At 40.2% G+C, this 25,986-nt stretch overlaps 1 long non-coding RNA gene across 1 annotated transcript in view; it reads right to left on the reverse strand.

The window, feature by feature from the left end:
* Positions 1–3,916: 3,916 nt before the first annotated feature.
* The window catches only part of LOC139362682 (uncharacterized), a 32,375-nt gene continuing 10,305 nt past the window's right edge, over positions 3,917–25,986 (reverse strand). The window contains exons 2-4 of the long non-coding RNA XR_011621836.1: positions 6,674–6,903; positions 5,169–5,472; positions 3,917–4,444 (exon numbers count right to left, since the gene is read on the reverse strand). This is a non-coding gene — a long non-coding RNA (uncharacterized lncRNA). The remainder of the gene's footprint in view (positions 4,445–5,168; positions 5,473–6,673; positions 6,904–25,986) is intronic.

Genomic DNA, 25,986 nt, shown 5'->3' on the forward strand with positions numbered 1-25,986 from the left:
TTACAGCTCATAAAGTTAGTGCAGACCCAAAGAGTGAGCAGCAATAAGACTTATTATGAACAGCAAAAGAAGACAGCTTCCACATCTTGGAACAGGACCCAATCCAGTTGCTGCTGCTGGTTGGGGGGTGGCCAGCTTTTATATCCTTATTTGGCCCCACCCACATCCTGCTGATTGGTCCACTTTACAGAGTGCTGATTGGTGCATTTACAATCCATTAGCTAGACACAGAGTGCCGATTGGTGCGTTTACAATCCTCTAGCTAGACAGAAAAGTTCTCCAAGTTCCCACTCCACCCAGAAGCTCAGGTGGCTTCACCTCTCAATACTATTCATTTTGCATATTTGTGGTGGTTTACAAGATTTCTAGTTTAATGACTTGTCATCCTCCTCTGTCTATATAGCATGGTTTAGATTTTTTCAGGGATGAGATTTCTGTTGATGCAGGAAGTGGTTATGTACCCTCTGACTTTCACGTTACCCTTTGCCTTGTAAAACTGTAACTTTTCTTTTCACTGCTTTTATTTTTTACCACCCAGCCACTGGAGTCATTCCCTCTTAGTTTTTCATCTTTTTCTTTCAGAAGTTATACCTTTTGAAGACTGCCACCTCAAATCACATGTATTGTAAGTCTCTTCCCTGTAATCAGCACTGTGATGCAGTAATGTACTTTTTTTTTTTCAGTATTTTCACAGTTCGGATAACTTTATCAGCCTGGTGGTGGTTTTAGAAAGATTTTAGATCTGCTGCTCACTCCCTTCTTCTCTCTTCTATGCAAAATTTTTTTTTTATTTTTATTAGACTGCCTTTGCCTACAACAAAGGCTTGCAGCAGAGTCTGAGTTGTATGTGGTTCTCAAGGTTCTTCCCTTGTGTGCTCTTCTGTATTGTGGTGCGGTGGATTTAGGCAGCTATCATTGTCCCCAAGTACCTAGAAGAAAACAAGTACCTTTTTTAAGATCTGTATAGTCTTAACTTATGCTCTAAATTTACAACTTAATTAAAAAGAAGACATTTATACAGCAGTGAATGTTAAAAGATGATAAATAACTAAATTCCAAAACTGGTTTATTAAAAAACTTTACAGGAATTTGGATATGAGAACGAATTTTGAGAGACAGGCTATGGCATAGTGTTTAAGAAGGCAGGCTCTGGAGTCGGTCAGCAGTGAGTTTGAATCATAGCCCTGCTACTCACCAGCGGTGCTGTCTCAGGTAAGGATTTTTATGCTCATTTTACAGATCAGGAAGCTGAGGTCTAGAGAATTAATCACATACCCACTCTCACCGAATACTAATAGCTATGTGAAATAATGCATAAAAAAAGGGGCTTTCGTTAGAGTTTATGATGCATAGCAAATGTTCACAAAGTATTAGCCATTATTGTTAACAAAAAAAATGAAAGAAATTAGGAAAGGCTTCATAGAGTATCAGGGCTTAATGTGTACATTAAAACCTAGGTGATAATGCTGAAAGGGGTTCCTAGGAGAGTTACAGCATGAGTAAAGATGTAGGAGCGATCCGTGGGCCTGATACATGTGCAAAAGATGGTGACGGGGGAGTTGCAGGAAGATGAGACAATCCTTTCCCCCATCTCATGATTTATTTGGAAAGCAGTGGTAGAGAAGATTGGATTGATTTGTGCGCCTGATTGTGGATGGAACTGAATGAGTTTGAGGACTTAGGATTTACCTAATCCAGAGCTTCTGGAAAAACTTGTCCGGATAAATTTAACAATATGCTCTAATACAAATGTGTTCTGAGTCTATATACATTTGGAATGATAATATTGAGTACAGCTAACATAATTTTCCTACGTAAAAACACTCTGAGCTTCAGTAAGCTGGTTTGCATAACGATTCTTCAAACTGCAGATATCCTGTTCCGCAATATGTCTGAAACTTAAGTATCATCTGTGACCCTTTTAATGTAAAAATAAAATAAAACACAGAGGTGCCAGTTTTACTAGGGCAGAAATAGAACTCAGAACAGGGCCGGGCACGGTGACTCACACCTATAATCCCAGCACTTTGGGAGGCCGAGGCGGGTGGATCACCTGAGGTCAGGAGTTCAAGATCAGCCTGGCCAACATGGTGAAACCCCATCTCTACTAAAAACACAAAAATTAGCTGGACATAGTGGCAGGCATCTGTAAACCTGGCTACTCGGGAGGCTGAGGCAGGAGAATGGCTTGAACCCAGAGGCGGAGGTTGCAGTGAGCAGAGATCATGCCACTGCACTCCAGCCTGGCGACAGAGTAAGACTCTGTCTCAATAATAATAATAATAATTAAAAATAAAAATAAAAAATAAGAACTCAGATCAGTCTGAAATCGGCCTGCTAAGGGATGCTGTTCGGAAACTGACCATTGCCACTTCATCCAGAAGCAACTGAAAGACCTAGAGGACATTAAACTAATTATAAAGGCTGAATTTTTTACCTGATGCAATCCTCTTTCCACACGAGGGGCGCTGTTTATTCCCGTCTATTTACATGGTGAGGTCTGAAGATACAAGAAGCCATTAATTCATCTGCTTTCCCCAGTTATCTTCACACGTCTCTGTAACCTTTTCATTCAAGTCGCCTTGCATCCTACGATTGTCTATGGGCACCTTCCTATCAATCACATCACCCTCTGCTCGGGTTTAAATGTGGTCCCGGAAGGTTCGTGTGTTGGAAACGTGGTTGCCGTTGGGGCAGTGTGGAGAGGCGAGGCTCTGGGTCATGAGGGCCCACCCTCATGAGTGGATTAACTCTTATCACAGGAGTGCTGTTTCCACCACAGGCTGTGTCTTGGCCTCCATGCCAGGAAGCAGAGCAGGCTCCTCTGTTTTTGGGACTCTGCAGTAGAAGGAATGCCAACTCTTTTTTTTTTTTTAATTTTTAGTTTTTAAATGTTGTGGGTACCTACTATGTGAATATATCTAAGGGGTATATGAGATACTTGAAACGGGCATGCAGTGCATAATAATCACATCTTTGTGTTACAAACAATTCAATTACTCTCTTTTAGTTATTTTTAAATGTATAAGTAAATGATTTTGACTATACTAACCCTGTTTTGCTGTCACATACTAGTTTTATTCATTCCTTCTAGCATTATTTGTACTCATGTAACCATCTCCACCTCCTCAACATCCCCCTATACCCTTTCCAGCCTCTGGTAACCATTATTTTTCCCTCTATCTCCATGAATTCAATTGTTCTGGTTTTTACATCCCACAAATAAGTGAGAACATGCAGTCTTTTCCTGTGCCTGGCTTATTTCACTTAACATGATGACCTCCAGTTCCATCCATGTCATTCCAAATGACAGGCTCTCATTCTTTTCATGGCTGAATAGTCCTCCATTGTGTGCATGTACCACGTCTTTTTTATCCATTCATCTGTTGATGGACACAGGTTGCTTCCAAATCTTGGCTGTTGTGAATAGTGCTGCAATAAATATGGGAGTGCAGATACCTCTTCAATATACTAATTTCCCTTCTTTCCTGGTATATACACAGCAGTGGGATTGCTGGATCCTATGGTAGCTCTATTTTTAGTTCTGGAGAAACTGCCAAACTGTTCTCCATAGTGGTTGTTCTAATTTACATTCTCACCTCTGTGTACAAGAGTTCCCTTTTCTCCACATCCTCTCCAGGACTTGTTATTACCTGTCTTTTGAATAAAAGCCAATGCTGACTCTTGCAAAACCAAATGGATTTCATTCTCTCATTCCTCTGTCCCATGTGATGTCTGCACCCATCCCACCTCCATACTTATCCTACCAAGCCTCCAATATATCTTGGATTCTGCATTACTATGAGTGCGGGTTTTTTTGGTTTTTTTTTGTTTTTTTTTTTTGTGGGGGGAGCTGAATCTATCATAAAACAGTCGTATTGCCTCAAAGAAAAACCAAAATACTGAACATGTGAGTTTATGTAATCTTTTAGTGGTGACTTTAGAAATGGACCCACATCAAGGCTCGAAAGAGCTCCCCCAGCTCTTAGGGAGTCTGCAGTTCTCCAAGGCACAACTCTTCTGCATCTGTGTCTCTACTGAGGGTCATGCCCATCTGGAGGGGCTCCAGCATCCTTTTGCCTTGTCTTAGAGCCTGCAGAAATGACTCGCTTGTCTTCCCAAAAGCCTACAATGCATCAGCCGTGCCTTGAAGTTGCTGTGATGGTCCTTGTTTATCCTGGACGGACAGCAGAGTTTGAGTTAGAGCTGCTGGATTCACCTTCACTCTCTAGGAACAGTTTCCACTCTCACAAATTCAGAGTCCAATGTAAGGGTCTTAAACATCACAGTGAGCCTCTCATGAAATCTGTAGATAATCTAATCTTATCAGCCAAGGCTAACAAGGCTACACCTGCGCTCTTTCTCCCTCTTTCTTCTCCTTTGTTGATCATCAGGTGCCTGTCCAAGAGCTGGCCAGCACATGAAAGTATTCTTCAACTTGGTGCTGTAAATCAAAAAGCATCTGAGTCAGGTCTCAGTCAATGTAGAAGTTTATTTTTATTTTGCTAAGGTTAAAAACATGCCTGGGAGGGAGCTCACTGCCTTTCTTTAAAGATGATTTTGAGAATTTCAATAACCAATGAGGCAAAGCAGGCTGGAGAGGAAAGAGGGAGGGTATGGTCACATTACTGAATCCACTTGATGCAAGAAAAAACGGAACAGGGGAACCGTATACATTCACGTTCTCACAGTACATCGTGGCACTTTATACAAAATAAGGTGAACATATAGTAGGTACTTGGAGGGATATTTAACTTTTTCTTTGTAGCTCTTTGCTCAAGAACAAAAGGAAAGGCAGTTTCTTGCATGACTCAGCTTTCAGCTTCAATTTTCTTTTGTCAGAGTGAATTGGAAATCCCAAGTCTTTATTTTCTTTTCACAGTGCCATCAGAGGCTACTGGCATTTCCTAATTCAACAGGAATTTTCAGAAGACAGCTCATCTCTCTCCATCTATTTTCCAAAAATATTACTGGTATTGTTTTGAAAAAGAATTAGATTGGATTCAAAGGGCTGTACTCTATCCATGTTATAAGCAATTCACAAGTATGTTTGTTGATTCTAGACTTGGTTACCTCCCATAGTAGCTGTGATGCTCAGCCCAAAAATTCAAGAGAGATAAACAACAGCAACAACAATATTACTTTTGTCCACCATCTTCATTACTTACTGAGGTCCCCATTCCACCAGAACTCTGTTCTGATTAGGATTTTCCCATCTCCAAAGTGCCCAGGCATTTGTGGAGGAGAATCAGTCTTCAGCCACCAGCCCACACAGCTTGCTCCCGAGGTGTCCACAGGGCCCCAGGTCCTGCCTCCCTGCTGTAAGTGGGCCACCAGCATCTTCACAAACACTGTCAGTCCCATCCTTCTAGAGATTCCGTGGAGCCAGCTCCCTCTGAGTTCCGGCTGCAGCTGCCTCTGGGCTCTGGCTACAGCTCCCTCTGAGCTCTGGCTGCGTCTCTAGCAGAAATTCTGAGTAACAGGAGCCAAAAGTCAGTTTTGGTCTCGGTACTGGTCACTCCCTTGCTTCTGCAAGATTTTCTCAATTTGCCCCAAATTCTCCTAAGCTCTGAGCCTGGAGGATGAGTCATACACACCTCTTTACCTTAAACTCTCCCACACACTTATGTTCTTGACATGAAATATTAAACCTGCTCCCTGCTCATATGGGTGAATAGATAGGGGGAAATTGAAGGAGGAAAAAGGAACGAGCCATAAATTAATATTGTAAAACATCATTTTGCTGTATGTGTAAAATATACTGATGAAAGAGGAGAGAAAACAAAATTGTTCCCACACAGGGACAACCATCACCACTGCCGTAGCGCCTCCTTTCACGGGCGAGATTGGGAAAAAATTATCAGCAAAGCTTGCCTTTGAAATTCAATAGAACTGTCCCAGATGGACCCCTGACAATTACCCATCACCCGGCATGAAATTCTGAGTAACAGGAGCCAAAATTCTGTATGAAGGTGGTTTCACTGCAGAGGTAAGGAGAGATGACAAAGAACGTCCTTTACTGCTGGGAAGGAAGTGGTCCTGTTGTGGTGGTGCCCGCTACACCTTAGGACTCGGTGGATCTGACAATGCCCAGTTCCTGATGGGCAGCTCCAGTCTCATGGCATTTGATGACCCATGGTCACAGCATGCAATGCCTACTAGGAGCAGGGAAGTGAGATGGGGAAAGCAGCAAAGGCAATAACAGTGCACTCATGAGTGGTTTATTGCTGTGAGAAGGTGAGGGCCCAACGCCCCTCTGAATCTCCCTATTGAGGGCCAAGGTGGCTGGCATATTCGTCCATAATCTCCCATCCCTCATAGGTGGAGAGGAGGCAGAGGCACAGGGAGTCTTTGTCATGCAGGACCCTTCCCTGGGTCTCTGGGGCAGGACAGGGGATCTGAGTAGGACACCAAAGTGACAGTCAGGGCACAGGTGGCAAGAAAAATTGGGAAGAAGACAGAGAAAGAGGAAAAGAATCACAAGAAAGGGCAAAGCTGAGGCTGCCTCTATCCCAAATAAGGGAGTCAAATTCAAGGGTCCCCTAAAGGTTGCTCTCCTTCTGCACACAGCCACTCCGCAAACAATCTCAATACTTCCACAATTCCATCTTCAATACAAAGAAAACAACAAAGGCATAAGCCCTAGTTGAGCTCCATATCAACGCAGTCTTACCAGACAGCCTCTGCCGCACATTAGGAAAGAGCAGAAGCCTGGGGCCACTCTGTCTGTATCCAAAGTCCTGCTCTGACTCTGGGTGAGGTTCGGTACCTCTGGTTGCTTCAGGGTCCTCTTCTGTAGACCAGGGACACTAACACAGGTCCTTTGATGGTTAATTATAACTGTCAGTCTGACTGGATGAAAGGATGCCCAGGTAGCTGGTGAGACATTATTTCTGGGTGTGCCTGTGAAGGTGTTTGCAGAAGAGATTAGCATTTGAATCAGCAGCCTGTGTAAGGGAGATCTCCCTTCACCAACATGGTTGGGCACCAACCCATCCCTTGAAGGCCCAAATAGAACCAAAAGGCAGCAGAAGCATGAATTTGCTTTCTCTTCTGGACCTGGGACATCCATCTTCTCCTGCCCTCAGACACCAGCACTCCTGCTCTCAAGTCTTCAGACTCACACTGAGTCTGAAGCCACTGGCTGTTCTGGTTCTCCAGGTATTTTTGTTTGTTGTTTGTTTGTTTTGAGACAAGGTATGGCTCTGTTGCCCAGGCTGGGATGCAGTGCTGCAGTCTCGGCTCACTGCAACCTCTGTCTCCCAGGCTCAAGCGATGCTCCCACCTCAGCGGGACACCCTCTCTCGAGTTGCTGGGACTACAGGTGTGCGCCACTGTGCTTGGCTAACTTTTGAATTTTTGGTAGAAATGGGGTTTTGCCATGTTGCCCAGGCTGGTCATGAACTCCTGGACTCAAGTAATCTGCTGGCCTCAGCCTCCCAAAGTGCTTGGATTATAGGCATGAGCCACCACACCTGGCATGGTTATCCAGTTTACAGAAAGTAGATTGTGGGACTTCTTGGCCTCCACAATCACATGACCCAATTTCCATTTTGTGTGTGTGTGTGTGTGTGTGTGTGTGTGTGTGCGTGTGTGTATGTGTGTGTGTGTTTGTGTGATGTTTCTCTGGAGAACCCTGACTAGTACAGGTCCATAATCCCATATTCATAATTCCAAAACACAAGAAGCTCTGAGAAATTTGGTTTCATAACTTTTCAGCAGCAATTTGACCTGAACTAAAATTAGGTAATTTATAGTCTAGGTTTTCCCTACTAATCATAAATATTCATATACTGCTTTGAGAAAATGGTAACATGTTTAATAATGAGGTGCTGCTGAGGATATAACACTATATGTGGTATAGGCAGCATAAATAGATAGGAAAAGACTTTTATTCAAATCACATCTGGTCTGAAGGACTTTAGATGGGGAGTGTGTGGAACTGTCCACCTGTGTTATGACTGCAGAGTTCCCCCACTAGTGATGATTCCAGATGCAAACAGTGGTACATTACAAACACACATGTAGTGCTTACCACGGATCAGGCACCGTTTGAAGCCATTCACATGCAATAACTTATTTATGTATTGCTTACAACCCCCTAACATTTGTGTCTTAAATCATCACCAATATCGAACCTTTCCAGTTACAATCACAAGGGACTTCCAACATTGTGGGCAGGAAAATCTTCATGAGTTACAGGTTTTGTAAAAATTTAAAACTGGACTTGTGAAGCCAGCCCCCTTGTGATGAACTGGGAGTAGACTATCCACATCACACTGAGAGTGAGTCCAGGACAGAGAGAACCCCCTTCACTGTGGATACAGCCGCTCATGACGTTTCATCATCAGCTCATGATGTTCCATCGCGGTGCAGAAGGCTGACTCCACAGGTAACTGTGCATGACAGCTGTCAAAAGCCGACTTACATCCAGATGAGAAACCATTAGGCGCAGAGTGAGAAGAGTTGGGTGCAGGGAGGGAAAGACAGATGGCCAAGCAGGAGGGAGCTTGCAGTTTGGAAAGCTTGCCTGGCTTTTTTATTTTTTTACTTTTATTCTAATGTTATTTTATTTTATTTTTTGAGACAGGGTCTTGCTCTGTCACCCGGGCTGGAGTGCAGTGGTGCAATCTTGGCTCACTGCAACCTCCGCCTCCTGGGTTCAAGCAATTCTCCTGCCTCAGCCTCCCGAGTAGCTAGAATTACACATGCTCACCAGAACGCCTGGCTAATTTTTATATTTTTAGTAGAGACGGGGTTTTGCCATGTTGGCCACGCTGGTCTCGAACTCCTGACCTCAGATGATCCACTCACCTCGGCCTCCCAAAGTGCTGGGATTACAGGCGTGAGCCACCACGTCCAGAGGGCTTTTTTTATTTAAAATGACACCCCTTAGTCATTGGTGAGGTGCCGTGCTAGTAATGTCAGCACTCACTCAGGAGGCTAGACAGGGAATGCACCAAAGCAGGATTTGAGCTGTCTGAGGGGTGGCATCCAGCTTCTGAAGGCCTCACACTGACAGTAGATGGCCAAGTCCTACCCATAATATGTTCGTTATTGATATTCTTACTGCTAAATGACTGAACTGAAAGATGGATACTGAGGGAAAGCAAATCCACACTGACTTAGCTTGCAGGTGGAATGTTCCCCCAACTGAGATGATCTGCCCAGACACCGGAATCATAATATGATAGAAAGAAAAAGGGCGATGTAGCCGCACGCAGAGGAGTGGGGCAGGAAAGCACAGGGTTTGCCAACAACTCGGCAAGGTGCCAGCTCGGATGTTCCTAGTTTTGTTTTTAATGGCTGACTCATTCTCATCATGTTTTCTGTAGCGTAAGAAATATGGAAGGACCTGGCATGACGCTGGGATCATCTTACAGTTGTCAAAGCCGGAATCGGTGTTTTTTTCTGGATATTCTGGGTATGTATGAATCTAGTTGTTACTAGATGAGTAATAGAGGAGGTGGATATGGTAAAAAATAATAATAATAACGATAATATACCCTATTCACATGCTGTTTAAAATGTACAAGGAACTTTAACGCACAATTAATCCTAATAATGCCAGGAAATAATTAGGACATTATCCAATTTTACAGAAGCAAACCTCATGAAGAGTAAATAATTACTCACAATTGGAAGTGGCAAAGCATGAAATAGGAGTCACGGTCTTCTGGCCCTTAGAAGATGCTCAAGAATAAATGTTTGAGTTGAATTTCAAGTAAAAAATTAGCATATCCTATGAGAAGTATAGTTTATACCTTGTTGGGCATAGAGGAAAGAACAATAAAGAAAGCACAGACAAAGGGCTAGAAATTAGAACACTTTTCTTTTTTTCTTTTTGTTTGTTTTTTGTTTTGTTTTGTTTTGTTTTTTGAGATGGAGTTTCGCTCTTATTGCCCAGGCTGGAGTGTAGTGACATGATCTCTGCTCACCGCAACCTCCACCTCCTGGGTTCAAGCAATTCTTCTGCCTCAGTCTCCCAAGTAACTGGGATTACAGGCACCCACCACCACGCCTGGATAATTTTTTTTTTTTTTTTTTGTATTTTTTAGTAGAGACAGGGTTTCCCCATGTTGGCCAGGATTGTCTTGAACTCGCGAACTCAGGTGATCTGCCCGCCTCGGCCTCGCAAAGTGCTGGGATTACAGGTGTGAGCCATCGTGCCCGGTCAATTAGAACACTTTTCATACAGTCGTGCTGTTCTGACCTGAAGAATTCACTAAAGTAATTTAATAGTAAAAAGATCTAAATGGACTTCATGAGAAAAATACAGGTCAGATAGAAATATTTAGGTATTCGCCTATGTTACCCTTAAATTCAAGCTTTACTCATTGAATTCCACCCAGGTTCCACAGCAGGCTTAAACAAAATGTGAGCGTCAGTTGCCTGCTGAATCCATATGGAACATATGATAGTAAATTAGCTTGACTGATACTTGAATTCATATAACTGAGTTTTGGTCAATTGAGGGTAAGCCCTCTGAAAGACTTTACATGAGTCTTTGATGCTACTATAGCAGACATCAGTTTTTAAACTTCTCTTTTGAAAGAGCCATCAATCCACTTCAGCATCTTTTATTTTTAGCATCTTTCTAGGTGCTACGTCCTCAAGCTTGGAGGGCAAATTTAATATTTAGAAGTAGCCAAAGTCATTATGAGTCCAGTTTTAAGGTAAACTACTACCATTTTTGGTCAAAAGCTAACCTAGTACAACTAATTTAGCTTAAATTGCTTCTTAAGAGAATTCCTAGAGTTTTTAAAAGGTAACACCGTTTTTTGCCATGTGTTTGGAAATGTAGTGCCCTTCCCCCACCAAAAGAACACTTTTAAAACTACCATTTATTTTAGTGCATAGTTCCGATAGGCAGCTAGTAAACCTTTTACTTTCTGTCTTCTCACTAGTGTTAGTATAATGTCTTCAATCATGCATAAGCTCCACATTCTACAGTTCTCGTGTTCAGGGCAGCTTCCATCAAAAGGCTCTTGGGAATTCTAGAAAGATGGTGAAGTAGAAAGCATCAAGAATCCGTCTCCTCATCTAGACAACTGCAGTGGAAGAATCTGTCTCGTGTAACTATTTTAGAAATCTGGAATGACTTGGAGGCTCCCCTTGGAGGCTCCAGGGGAAGGCTTGGATGCCCATAATTTTGGTCAATTTCAGCTTTTAGCACACTAGCAGTCACCCATCCTTCACCCCCAGCCCCATGGCTGGCAGCTGGGCATGTGTTCTTGGAGGAGCTTGCACACAGCTTGTGGGTGGGCAAGAAGCACCCTGTCCTCCAAATATCAGAGATCTGTGCTTTGATCACTAATTACTATTTCTGATCACAGAGGTGCAGTCAGAGGGTCTGGAAGCCATTGTTGCTTTACCTCCCCCGGCTGGTGTTGCTAGCCCCTCTCCCTGTGACTGAAGCGACTTCCAGCAAATTTAAACAGCCAGTGCCCTTTCCCCCTTGATTAATCTTTTCCTTTTTCCCCAGTAAGAGCCAACCATTAAAGACCAGGACATTCAAAAGCAACCACATTTACAGGAAAAAATAGAAACTGTCTGTACACGTCCAGGGAAAGACGTAGGCTCAGGAAAGACGTGAGAAAACTTGAAGTTTATACTTCAGGCTGATCCTTGGCACACAGATGTACTACAGTAACCAAAAAATGAAAACAATAAACAAAAACAATAACAGAAACAGCAAACTCTAGGCAAGGGGGAGAATCTGCTTTCCAGAGCTCCCACATTATTAGATTCAAATGTCCAGTCTTCGACAACAACAACAAAAACTCTAAAGCATATGAAGAAACAGCAAAGCATGGCACATTCAAAGAAAAAAATTATCCAACAGAAACTGTCCCTGAAAAAGATCTGATGACTGATCTGCTAGACAAAAAGTTTTAAATAACCATCTTAGAGATGTTTGAAGAACTAAAGGAAGATAAAGAAAAAGTCAATAAAATGATGTAGGAACAAAATGGAAATATCAATAAAGATAAAGAAAGCTTAAAAACAAAAAGGAATCGTGGAGATGAAAAGTACAATAACTAAAATTTAAAATGTCTAGAGAGGGATTCAAAGACAGATTTGAGCAGGGAGAAGAAAGAATTAGAGAACTTGAAAATAGCACAATAAGAATTATCAAGTCTGAGGAATAGAAAGAAAAAATAATTGGACAAAAGCAAACAGAGCCAAAGGGACATGTGAGACTTCACGTTGGGAATCAACACATGCAATGTGGGAATACCAGAAGGAGAAGCGAGAGAGAAAGGGGAAGAGAAAATATTTTTAAAATAATCACTGAAAACTTCCCAAACTTGTTGGAAGACAAGAATATAAACATTCAAGAAGCTCAACAAATTTCAAGAAAAACTCAAAAAGACCCACACAATATAATCAAACGTTTAAAAACAGAGAGTCTCAAAAACTACAAGAGACAAGAAACTCATCACATATAAGTGACTGTCACTAAGATTAACAATAGATTTATCATGGAAAACTTTGGAAGCCATGAGGCGGTGGGCCAATACCTGCCAAGTGTTAAACACACACACACACACACACACACTTGTCAACCAAGAATCCTATATCCAGCAAAACTGTGTTTTCAAAAGTGAGGGAGAAATTAAGACATCCACAGATGAAAAAAAGCTGAGGGGTTCATAACTACTAGACCTGCCCTACAAGAAATGGTCAACAGAGTCCTGCAGGGTGACATGAAAGGACACTAGACAGTAACTCAAAGCTATATAAAAAAATAAGACCGGGTGTGGTGGTTTACGCCTGTAATCCCAACACTTTAGGAGGCCAAGGCAGGTGGATCACGAGGTCAGGAGTTTGAGAAAAAGTAAAGATCTCAACAATGGTAAGTACATGGACAATTTTAAAAGCTAGTTTTGTTATAACAGTCTATTTTCTACTTGATTTAAGAGAAATCAATAACAGGAGAAATATTGGAAAACTCATAAATACATGGAAATTAAACAGCTTGCTTCTGAAAAACCAATCGGTCAAGCAAGAAGTTAAAAGAGAAATGTAAAATTATCTTGAGACAAGCTAAAATGAAAATACAACATACAGACATTTATGGGATGCAGCAAAAGCAATTCTGGGAGGGAATTTTATAGTAATAAACACCTACATCAAAAAGAAGACGATCTCAAATAAACAACCTAAAGTTAAACCTCAAGGAAGTAGAAAAAGATCAAAGTAAGCCCAAACAGCAGAAGGAAAGAAACAAAGATTAGAGCATAGACTAATACATTGAAAGAATAACAGTTACTAATCTAAAAGCTAGTATGATTATAACTTTGTTTTGTAACTCCACATTTTGTTTTCTACATAATTTAGGAGACTAATACATTTTAAAGAATTATTAGTTTATACTTTGAAACACACTATGTACAAACCTACATCAGAAATATCATGGGCTCAGGTCCAGACTACCACAATAAAGCAAATATCATAATAAAGAAAGTCACACAAACTTTTTGGTTTCCCAGTGCATATAAAAGTTATGTTAATACTATTCTGTTGTCTATTGTGTATATAATAGCAATATGTCTTTAAAATGCACATACTTCAATTTAAAAATACTATATTTCTAAAAATGCTAATGAGGTAAGCACATGCTGTTGAAAAAAATCATGCTAATAGACTTAACACAGGGTTCCTGCAAACCATCAATTTGTACAAAATTCGAGACAAAGTGCAATAAAGACAAAACAATAAAATTAGGTATGCTTATAAAAGGATATAATTTCGTGAAATCAACAACTAAAAGGAGTGGGGATGGAGCTGTAAAAAAGCAGAGTATTTGTATGTTGTTACAGTTAAACTAATATAAATTTAAATTAGAGTATTATAACCTTAGGATGTTAAATGTAGTCCCTATGATATCCATAAAATAAAATAGCTATAGAACATACACAAAAGGAAATGATAAAACATTTCAACATTTCAATACCAAAAAAAAATCAACTAAACACAAAAGAAGACAGTGATGCAAGAAATGAGAAACAAAAAAGCTATAAGATGTATAGAAAACAGGTAGTAAAATGACAAAAGTAAGTCCTTTCTTATCATTGTCCAATAAAAGACAAAGAGTAGCAGAATGCATCAAAATACATGATCTAATTATATACTGACTACAAGAGGCTCACTTTAGATCCAAAGACACAAATAGGTTGAAAGTGAAGGAATGGAAAAAGGTTGAAGAACTCATGCAAATATTCACCAAAAGAGAGCAGGGATGGCTATAAAGGTTCAATGTCTCTTATCTAAAATACTTGGGACCAGAAGTGTTTTAAATTTTAGATTTTTTATTTTAAAATATTTGCATTATATTTACTGATTCAGCATACCAAATTCAAAAGTTCAGAATCTAAAATGCTCCAACGAGCATTTCCTTCAGGCATCATATGATTGCCCAAAAAGTTGCAGATTTTTAAAAATTTACAAAAGACAAAGAAAGACATATATTAATAAAAATGTCAATAGAGTAAGAAGTTATAACAATTATAGGCCAGGCATGGTGGCTCAAGCCTGTAATCTCAGCACTTTGGGAGGCCAACGCAAGAGAATCACTTGAGCTCAGAAGTTCCAGACCACCCTGGACAACATGGTGAGGCCCCATCTCTACCAAAAATTAAAAACAAAAAACAAAACAAACAAACAAACAAAAACAAAGCCAGGTGTGGTAGTGCATGCCAGTAGTCACAGCTATTTGGGAGACTGAGCAGGGAGGATTGTTTGAGCCTTGGAGGTGCAGACTGCAGTGAGCTAAGATCATGCCACTGCACTCTAGCCTGGGCAGCAGAGTGAGACCCTGTCTCAAAAAAACAAGAAGTTATAACAATTATAAACATTTAAACACTTAATAACAGATCATTAAAATAGACAAAGCAAAACTGATAGAATTGAAGGCAAAATAGTTCTATAATAATTGAAGCCAAAACAGTTCTATAATAATAGTTAAAGACTTCAATGACCCCCTTCGCAGTAATGGATAGAACAACATACAGAGGATGAATAAGGAAACAGAGGACTTAAACAATACAATAAAACCAACTAAATTTAACACACATCTACAGAACACTCTGCCCAACTGTGACAACATACGCATTCCTCGTAAGTGCACATGGGACATTTTGCAGGATTTGCCATATGCTGGCCCACTAATTAAGCCTCAGTAGATTTTAAAAGATAGATGTCATGCAATGTATCTTCAACCACAACAGATGAAGTTAAAAATAAATAATAGGAATAAAACTAAAAAGTCACAAATTTGTGGAAATTAAATAACACACTCCTAAACAACCAATAGGTCAAAGAAGATATTACAAAGGAAACTAGAAAATAATACTTAGGCATAAATGAAAACAAGAACACAGCATACCAAAATTTATGGAATGCAATGAAAGCACTGCTAAAAAGAAATTTTATAGCTATAAACACTGACATTTAAAAAAAAGATTTCAAATTAACAACCTAACTTGACAACTTTAGAAACCAGAAAAAGATCAACAAACTAAACTAAACCCAAATCTAGCAGAAGGAAGGTAACAATAAAGATTAGAACAGAAGTAAGTGAAATAGAGAATACAAAAACAATAGAGAAAAATCAATAAAACCAAAGTTGGTTCTTTGAAAAGATCAACAAAATTGAGAAACTTTTAGCTGGATGGATTCAAATTTAAAAAGAAAGAAGACTCAAATTATTAAAATCAGAAATGAAAGTAGGGACATTGCTACTGGTTCCACAGAAATAAAAAGAATTATAAGAGAGTACTATGTACAACAGTACAACAAAAATTGAATAACCTAGATAATTTGGACAAATTTCTAGAAAAACAAGACCTACCAAGACTAAATTGCAAAGAAATGGAAAATCTGAATAGATCTATAACTAATAAAGAGATTGAATTGGTAATAAAAATCTCCTAAAAGAGAAATGCCCTGGACCTAATGGCTTCACTGGTGAATTTTACCAAACATTTAAAGAACTAATACCAATTTTTCTCAAACTTTTTCAAAAAATTTAAGAGTAAGGAACACTTCGTAACTCATTCTATGAGGCTAGCATTACCCTGAAATCAAAGCCAAACAAAGATACTATTGAAAAGAAAACTCTATCCCTTATGCATATTGATGCAAAAATTCTCAAGCAAGTACTAGCAAATCAAATTCAACAGCATATTAAAAGAATCATACACTATGACACAGTAGGATTTATTCCTAAGTTGCAAGGATGGTGCAACATACAAAAACTGATCAGTGTAACATGATCCATTAACAGAATGAAGGGAAAAGCCAAGTGATTATCTTAAGAGACGCAGAAAAAGCACTTGACAAAATTACACCCAAGAAACCAGAAATAGAAGGAAATTACCTCAACATAATAAAAAGCCACATATGAAAAACCCACAGCAAACACTGTATACTCAATGGAGGAAAGACTGAAAGCTCTTCCTCCAAGATCAGAAACAAGGCAAAGATGCTCACTTGCATCATTTCTATTCAACATCATACTGGATATTCTAGCCAGAGAAGTTAGGCATGAAAAATATATAAAATGCATTTAAATTGAGAAGGAAGAAGTAAAATTATCTCTATTCAGAGATGATACGACCTTATATATTGGAAACTCTAAAGATTCCCCTCAAAAAACTGTTAGAATTAATAGGTTTAGCAAAGTAGCAAGGTATAGAGTCAACACATAAAAATCAGTTGCATTTCTAATCACTAACAATTAACAATATGAAAAGGAATTTACAAAAGTAATTCCATTTAAAATAATATCTAAAAGAATAAAATAATTAGAAATTAATTTGACCAAGGAGGTAAAAGACTTGTATAATGAACACAATAAAACATTGCTAATACAGAGAAACTAAAGAGGTCACAAACAAATGGAAATATACCCCATGTTCATGGATTGGAAGAAAATACTGTTAAGATGACAATACTATTCAAAGCAATTTACAGATTTATGCAATTCCTATCAAAACCACAATGATTGTTTGCAGAGATAGAAAAATCTATTCTAAAATTAATATGGAATCTCAAGGAACCCTAACTAACCACAACAATCTTGCAAAGAAAACAAAGTTGGAAGATTCACACTTTCTGATCTCAAAACTTACTACAGAGTTACAATAATCAAAACAGTGTGATACTGGCATTAAGACAGACATATTGACCACTGGAATAGAATAGAAAGCCCAGAAATACCTACTTATATAATACGATCAAATGATTTTCAACAAGGGTGCCAAGACCATAAAATGGGGAAAAGACCATTTTTTTCAACATATGGTGCTGGGAAAACTAAATATCCACATGCAAAAGAATAAAGTTGGCTCTTTACCTAACACCATATACAAAATCAAAATGGATCAAAGACTTAAATCTAAGACCTAAAAGTATAAAACTCTTAGAAGAAAACATAGGACAAAAGCTTCATGACATTGCACTTGGCAATGATTTCTTGATTATAACACTAAAAATACAGACATGAAATAAAAAAATAGACAAATTGGACTTCATGAAAATTACAAATTTTGTGCATCTAAATGCAATATCAAAGTAAAAAGGCAACCCACAGAATAGGATAAAATACTTGCAAATAATATATTTATTAAGAAATTAATATCCAGAATATATAAAGAACTCCTAAAACTCAACAATGATAAACAGTTCAATTCAAAAATGGGCAAAGGATTTAAATAGACATTTCTCCATAGAATATATAAAATGGCCAGTAAGCACATGATAAAATGTTCATCATCACTAATTATTAGGGAAATGTAAATCAAAACTACAATGAGATACCACTTCACACCCATTAGGATGTTTTCTATAAAATAAAATAAAAACAGAAAATAACAAGTATTGGCAAGGATGTGGGGACATTGGAACCCTTTTGCATGGTTGGTGGGAATGTAAACTGTTTCAGCCACTGTAGAAAAATGTATGTTGTTTCCTGAAAAAATTAAAGGTATAATTACTATGTGATCCAGCAATTGCACTTCCGTTTTACCAAACATTAATCAGAATAGAATAGATTTTTAACCACAATAGAATATTCTCACTCCACCTAAGATGCCAAGTTGCTCTGCTCTTTTATAACTAACAGCTTAAAATGTACGAGAAATGCTTAAGCTTGCTTACTAAACTCCGAGAGCTCAATGTTCTTTAAATGTTTGGTAAAATTCACCAGTGAAGCCATTAGGCCCAGGGCATTTCTTTTTTAGATTTTTGATTACCGATTCAAAAGAATGTAAAACAGCATCTCCAAAAGATATGTATACAACCTTGTTTATAGCTGCATTACTCCCAATATCTAAATGTGGAAGTAACCCAAGTGTCCATTAACAGATGAATGGGTAAGTAAAATGCGGTCTACACAGAGAATGGATTGTTAGCCCTACAAAGAAAGAAAAGCCTGTCACATGTACAACACGGATGAAACTTGAAGACATTATGCTATGTGCAATAAGCCAATCACAAAAGGACAAATGCTTTAGGATTCCACTTATATGAGATACTTACATTAGAATCAGAGACAAAGTAGAATAGTGGTTACCAGGGGCTGGGGTAAAAGGGAATGGAGAGCTATTGTTTAATGGGTACAGAGTTTCACTTTTGTGAAATGAAGAGACGTGGAGACAGATGGTGGTGATGGTTGTGCAACATTATAAATGTATTTAATGCCAATGAACTGTAAATTTTAAATGGCTAAGATAATAAACTTTATGTTATGTGATATTTTACCACAATAAAAACAACTGTGGGGAATAAAAGGTCCTGGGTACAGGCTTACACCAGAGGCTTCACTCTTCTGACAGAAAAGAAGAAAACAAAATCCCTCGTGTTTGCCTAAGTTTCCTCTTCTCTGATTCCATTTTTATTTGAGTGGAAAATGAAAATATAGAATTACATTTTTCAAGATAATACCATGCCACTCATTTCCATAAGCCCCTTATGATTTTTAACCAGAATAGAATATTCTCACTCCACTTAAGATGCCAAGTTGCTCTGCTCTTTTATAACTAACAGCTTAAAATTTACGAGAAATGCTTCAGCTTGCTTACGAAACTCCGAGAGCTAAGCTTCTATGCAATGTTTATACCTGGTAGCTAATTCCACTTGCACTAGCAAGGAAGCTTTTGGTGATGACCTAGCAAGTCTTGCTTTAAATGTATTTGTTTTAAGACAAAGCCTCGAAGCAAAGATATAAGGTATATTCTCCACATCCAGGTATAATACCTGAACAGACACAGCCTCACACCTAACATTTTGTAGTTGTCGTGTTTACATCTGAAGGTAGTCTCTTGCTGAAAGAGTCATATTTCCCTCTTTAACGTGCTTTGATTTACTGTTCTGCTGTGTTTCAGACAAAACTCTTAGTAGAAGATGTTTATCAGAGTAGAAGATGCTGTGTTATCAGACAAAACTCTTAGTAGAAGATGTTTATCTACTAAGATGTTTATCTTCATAGAAGATGTTTATCAAAGGAAGATAAGCAAGGGTGCTTGTTGTCTACTCTAGTTAGGGATATCATTATTTTCCATTAAGTGTGAGTCTCTCAGCTACAGCCTAGGAGTGAATTTAGCACTTTGGGAAATTATATTTACTCTCGCAAGCAACTAAGGCACTATTTAGCCAATTACTGATCCAAAGCAATAAAGTTAGTGCATGATAGTTTTCCAAATTCATTAGAATAATGAAGCTCTACCCAAGTTGAAAATCTGCACTGACACACCTCTTATTTATCACCACGGATATCTCCTTACTCCCATCCTCATCCTGCGATGGCGTGGATTCTAAAGTAAGAGAGAAACAACCTCAACATCTAACATCTACTAAACTCCGAGCACTTAATCGTAACCTGACACATAGTAGGTGCCCAGAAAATGAAGTATCGAATGAAATAGTACAAGTCACTGTCCTAGACACAGATGAAGGGAAGAGGCCAGAGGGAAAGGTAGGGATGTTGGAACAGCATTACATTGGGTCTTTGCTCTCAAGGAGCTTGAAACCTGATTCAGATAAGGCATCATAATGTGAAAGTTAATTAAATTGTGTCATATTATCTCTATAATCCCAAAGAAGGAGAAGAGCCTCACATGTTTAAAAAATAGACAGAAAATCATTAAGCCTAGCTACAACATAGTGCAGAGTGTGAGGATACGAGACAGGGAGTCGATGACGGGCCACAGACAGCAAGGAGCCTGTTCATTCTGACAATCAGAATCCCCTGATAGGTTTTAGGAGGCAAATGAAAGCTTGAAAAGTCACTGTAGTTGACAGTGGAAGAATGACTAGAATGGGTGAAAGAGGAAGCAGAGAGACCTTTGAGGAAGCTTTTGCCTTACACCAGATTGAAAGTGAAGGCAATAAGGTCTACAGTAACAAAAATGGAGAAAGTCAATGCAATGGTGATCTATGTTGGAGATGAAGGTCTGACTGTGTTTGCAGATGAACCAGATGGTCAAGGTCAGGTAAAAGATATCGAGTGAAGGATGTTCTGTAAATGTTTAGCCGGTAACCTGTCACCTCTCCACATGAACCCTGAATGGTCCTCTTCCAGCCTCCCCCACTTCAGAAAAACGGCAGCCATGAACTTCATTTGGACAAATGAATTCTGAGATGTGTATTCACCCAAGTAGTGGTGTCAAGTAAATGGTTGGACACATGAGTCAGAACTCAGCTTAGTGGTCAGGACTGGAAGCACCAGCATCCAGGAGATTTTCACAGTAACAGAACTGGATAGAACCACTGAAAGAATAAATGAAGATAGAGATGAAATAAGATCTCAGGTCAAAATCCTGGAACACCCCAGCATTCATGATGCGGGCAATTGGGAGAAGCCTACAGAGGAGACTGAGGAGAAGAGGCCAAGAAGTAGCAGGAAACCCTTTTTGAAGCCAAGAATGAGAAGATTTTCAAGGAAGGAACCATGTCAGATGCTGCTAAGTTGCCATGTGAGAGGAAGAATAAAATGTCACGTTTGGAAAGACTGAGGTTGTGGATAGATTTGACAAGACTGGTTTCTATACAGTGACAGAAGTAGAAGCCACAGGGAAATGTTTGCAATAAAATAAAAAACACCAGACATCACCTAACCGTACCACAGAGGAGAAAATTCTCAGGCCTTTTGCCCAAGCACAAACTTTGACTTTCTGTGATCGTGAATATACAGCCTTTGCCACCTCTCCAGTGTCAGTGGAATGTATGCTCCAAAAGGTCAGAAGCCAGCATGGAACTGCACCATACGACAAGCTTCTTAGGCACCAGGTGCCTACCAGTGCCTCTAACATGCATTATTGTTCATATTCTATGTGCATAAGTATTAATCTAGAGCCCCTGGAGTTAAGGATTTAAGAGGGAGTATATGAGACTATATCCAAAATTATGTACAAATGCATTTTTCTAGTGAAAGAATATAAAGCTTTTAACAAATTTTCAAGGGGTCCATGACTCCCCCTCAAAAAATGAAATATTAAGAACTTTGCCCTACACCAAAGAAATTATACAGCTCACCAAACTGAGAGAGACTTTCTCTGAGATCAAGCTCCTATGAGAGCATCATTTATCATCATCCAGGGCACTAAGTAACATTTGCTCCACAGTCAAAGAAACTCCAAATAGCCCAGCAGCCTAATAAATCACCCACCCATCTCAACTAGCACTCCTCTAAGCTTTTAAAGGCTTTGAATCCAGGGAAATGTCACTTCTGGGCATGGAGCTTCAGAGGCTGATAAATGCTCAACGATCCATCAAATTGTATGAGGACAGTGCAGAGCTTGAGTAGGAAGCCACACCGTGCTATGCCTAAAGAATCATAGCTCAAGCACAAAGCACTATCTGACAAGGGTCCTCCTAATTCAATTTCTGAAATCAGTTCCCATCGGGAACTCCTGCTGTGGGTAAGATATGGTGGCTGGCTTGTAAGTGGTACTCGGCATTCCGATTGGGTCAGTGTGCTATCTCAAGGGTTTCATTCCCTTTGAATACGTGGGCAAAGGCTGCTAGAAGTGTTCGGCAATGATAGTGAATCTGCTTGTTCCAAGAATATAAAGGAATTTTAGGACATTCGTGCTCTTCAAAGTGCCAGAGGTGAAGCATAAATTGGTTCTCTACATCCGCAGAGCAGCAGTGCACTTCTTGCAAGCCACCATGAATGGGTCAGATGTGAAGTTTCGACCTCACCTAAAATTCAGGTTTAACTCCTCAGCTGCCACCACCATATTTGGTCACTACAGAGTCAGAGCTCACATCCAATCAGGAATATGACACTTAGCTACCAGTGGAAACATAGCTGTCTGTATTCTGAAATATCCTTCCTTGGGAGTACTCTTTCAATCTTCAGTCAAAACACACAAAGGTACAAAATATTCAGTGCCCCAAGGCATGGCAGGGGCTCAGGACAGGGATGATGCCTCTCACACACATTTTTTTCCAGTCATGAAATTTCAAGACAACAGATGTTTACTCAGTGACTTCTCTTTTCATTTTTCAATCCCTGGCATCCAGCACAGTGCCTGGCATGTAGAAGGAGCACAATTTTTTAAATCAATAAATCAAGTATGGAGAGATTAGAGGAATACTCTATCAGTCAGGGTCTGATCAGAAAACAGAAACCAGGCTAGGATTTCACACAAACGGAATTTAATATGGGGAACGGCTTATGCGGGTATCAGAAGATGGGGATGCCTAAAGAGACAATGAGGCAAACTAGCTTCTAGCAACTGCAGGTGTCGTTCTCAGTCCCGGGTACGAAGCAGGTCTCCCAGGGCTGAGAGCTGGATAAGCACAGTGGGGCTGCCTGGCCACAGTCAGGAGTGCAAAGGGAAGGGAAAGGGCTGCCCCTACAAGAGCCAGAGCACTGAGGAGGTGCTGCCTGAGACAGAAAGCAGGTGAAAAAGCCCTGACTTCTCTCCTTCCACCCTCCTGTCTTGCACTAGAGTGTCCATTGGCAGAGGGCAGGGGAGGCTAAGAGATGTAGCTGTGATCCACAGCGGAGCACACAAAGATGGTGAATAGGCAACTGACTCCCACAAATACTCCTTACGATACGAAGAGCATATGACAATTTCCCAAGGAATTAATTAGTATGTATTAGTGATAGCATCAAGGAATGCATGAGATACACATGCTTTAAAGGGTGCTGTAAGGCTGCGGAAGTCTGAAAAGAGCAGTAGAAACAGTCAACCCTGAAGCCATCCCCAAGAAGGAGAGATGCCTACGCTCCTCAGAAGACAGGCTGGGGCATTCCCCTCTAGGACTCAGCACACAAAAGGTGTTGATTCAAAAGACATGGACTGAGGCCCGGCGCGGTGGCTCACGCCTGTAATCCCAGCACTTTGGGAGGCCGAGGCGGGTGGATCACGAGGTCAGGAGATAGAGACCATCCTGGCTAACACGGTGAAACCCCGTCTCTACTAAAAATACAAAACATTACCCGGGTGCGGTGGCGGCGCCTGTAGTCCCAGCTACTCCGGAGGCTGAGGCAGGAGAACGGCGGGAACCCGGCGGGCGGAGCTTGCAGTGAGCCGAGATGGCGCCACCGCACTCCAGCCTGGGCGATGGAGCAAGACTCCGTCTCAAAAAGAAAAAAAAAAAAAAGACATGGACTGCACTGATTTCCATTGTTGACGAGAATGGTCTGAAAGGGTTTCCATGGAGCACATGAATGGGTTCCTGCTTTTGAAAGAGGAGAAGAAGTACATAGAAAAGGAGAATACAGGAATTCTAGAATGGCAGCCAAAGGCACGTAGAGGCTGAAACGAAGAACAGAGACAACACCTTGTGCCCCAGCATGGCTTGCCTCTGCGCACCGCTCGTGCCCTCTGGGTCTCTCTAATTACTCCAGAGCTAATGTGTCTCCATCTCAACATTATAAAATCTTTGAAGGTAGGAATGGCTCTACTTCATCTTGTCCCAAGCCTCTCAGTTCTCAAAGTGTTGTTCAGCCGCTGGTTTCACATCCCCTGTCTCCCCTTGACCTCTCCCTGGAATCCCTCTCCCCACCCATCACCTTTTTATTTCAAGAAGGTGGATAAAGTCCACATGTTTATATCTCCTCCTCTCTAAATTTCCACTGAAACAAAAGAGACAAGAACAATCTATAGGTCACTGGAAAACAAAAAGGGTGCAAACAGGAAAAATAATGGTTAGGGAACTTCTGCGTAGTAGGACGACGATGGATGTGGACAACTGGGAGTGAAGAGGCAACTGACTCCCACAATGAGGATGCAGACAAACCAGCCCCGGCACAATAGAGGCTGTGAGGATGCGGACACACCAGCCGGCACAGCAGCAGCGGAAGCGGGGAGTGAAGCCAGAAGTGCTCTGCCCTTCGGGCAATTTTTCCTTGCCCCTCTCAGGTGAGATTCCCATTCTTCCCACTCTCTCCAGCAAGAGCTTACTTAAATCATTTCTGTTTCCTCTCCAAGGAAGGAGGATGCAATCGTGTAACTGGTCAGGACCAGAGGCTCCTATTTCACTGGTTCTCAAAAGCAAGAATGGGCCAAGTGCTTGTCCCCTGTGCAGGTGTGACAGATGCCTCTGCCACCTTCACTCCTTGCCCCCTCTGCTTCTGCCCAGGTGCACAGGCCATCTGGAGGGAGCATTTCTCTCTTCCAGCATCTCTGCTTGTAACAAAGACACATTTATCAACTCCGAATGCACCAACTCTAAGGATGGATTCATCAGATTAAGTCTTGAGTTTGAGGCAGATCCCAGCTACCTCGAAGGCAAGTGCCAATCTTCAATCCAGTTTTTTTCTTAATGGAAATATAATTATTCAAAAAAGTACACATTTCAAAACAGTTTTAATAGGCAGGATGTGCCTTTTAGGGCTTACAGGACACTCTTGTCGCCTTAGATAAAGTTCTCTCTGTTCTACTAGCTTTTTCTCTACACATAAAGTGCATCAGCTAAGACCTAGGTGGGATAAAGGGAGGCATGGACCCTCGAATCCTCAACAGGAACCATTCCCTAACCATTCTGGAGGGAAAGGCCTCTTGTAGGTACCTCCTCCTTGGCAGGGTAAGGGGTACACTAAGGAAATGAATGCTGAGGCTTAGAGTTCTCAGATACTTCACTCCTATTGATTAATCAGGACCTGCCATCAAGTGTAAAGAAACATTAACAGGCAATGAATAATCACCAGCTATTAGAATAAACAGCCACAAACAGGGAACTAATTTCAAAAATTTCACAAATTTCAAAACACTTCTTCATCGCCAAGACAATTTGCTTCCGTCTCCTAGAAAACTGTGACACACAGAAGCCCACTATGATGGCAGTATAAATGGTGTGCCCTCACAGCAATATCACAGCAAGCAATTTCACTGCTACGTCTGGTGCCTTTTACTTTTTAGGCAGAGCCAGCAAATTTTCAGTTAAGTGAATATCATCATTACCTCTAACGCAATATTGAAGAATTGACTCCTAATTAAGGTTCATAAAAGAAAAAGTCATCAATAACTAAAATTCAAAAGGAGTCATAAAAATCTTTCCAGGATGACTGGGGAGAATGGAGAGCATGCAGAAGGCCAGGAGGAAGTAGCTGAGGGTTTTGTTCATAAGCTGCCTTTTGTGTAGGTGATTGCCTCTCTCTAGTCTTCTCTGGTTGGTAGAAACCTTTCTCTTTTTTTCCTGTAGTAATTTAGTTTTACATCTTATTTCCATTGACAAGTGGTTTTCCTTGAAAATTTAAAGAGAGACCTAAAGAGATGATCATTGCAATAACTCGAGATATATCAGTAATCTTAGTAGGTTAAATTCCCTATTAAAACGCATATGATGAGAGTGTAAGTACGTGCTGTTTACAACAGACTTATCCAAAATCAGATGGCACAAGAAAAAATAATAATAAATAAAGTAATACATGAGATACATGGAGAAAATGCTAACAAAGGAATCAGGTGTAGCAATACTAATATGATTTCAAAGCAAACATTCTTAAATGGCAGAAAGAAA

This window comes from Macaca nemestrina, chromosome 4 (genome assembly GCF_043159975.1).
Source record: "Macaca nemestrina isolate mMacNem1 chromosome 4, mMacNem.hap1, whole genome shotgun sequence".
NCBI lineage: Eukaryota > Metazoa > Chordata > Mammalia > Primates > Cercopithecidae > Macaca > Macaca nemestrina.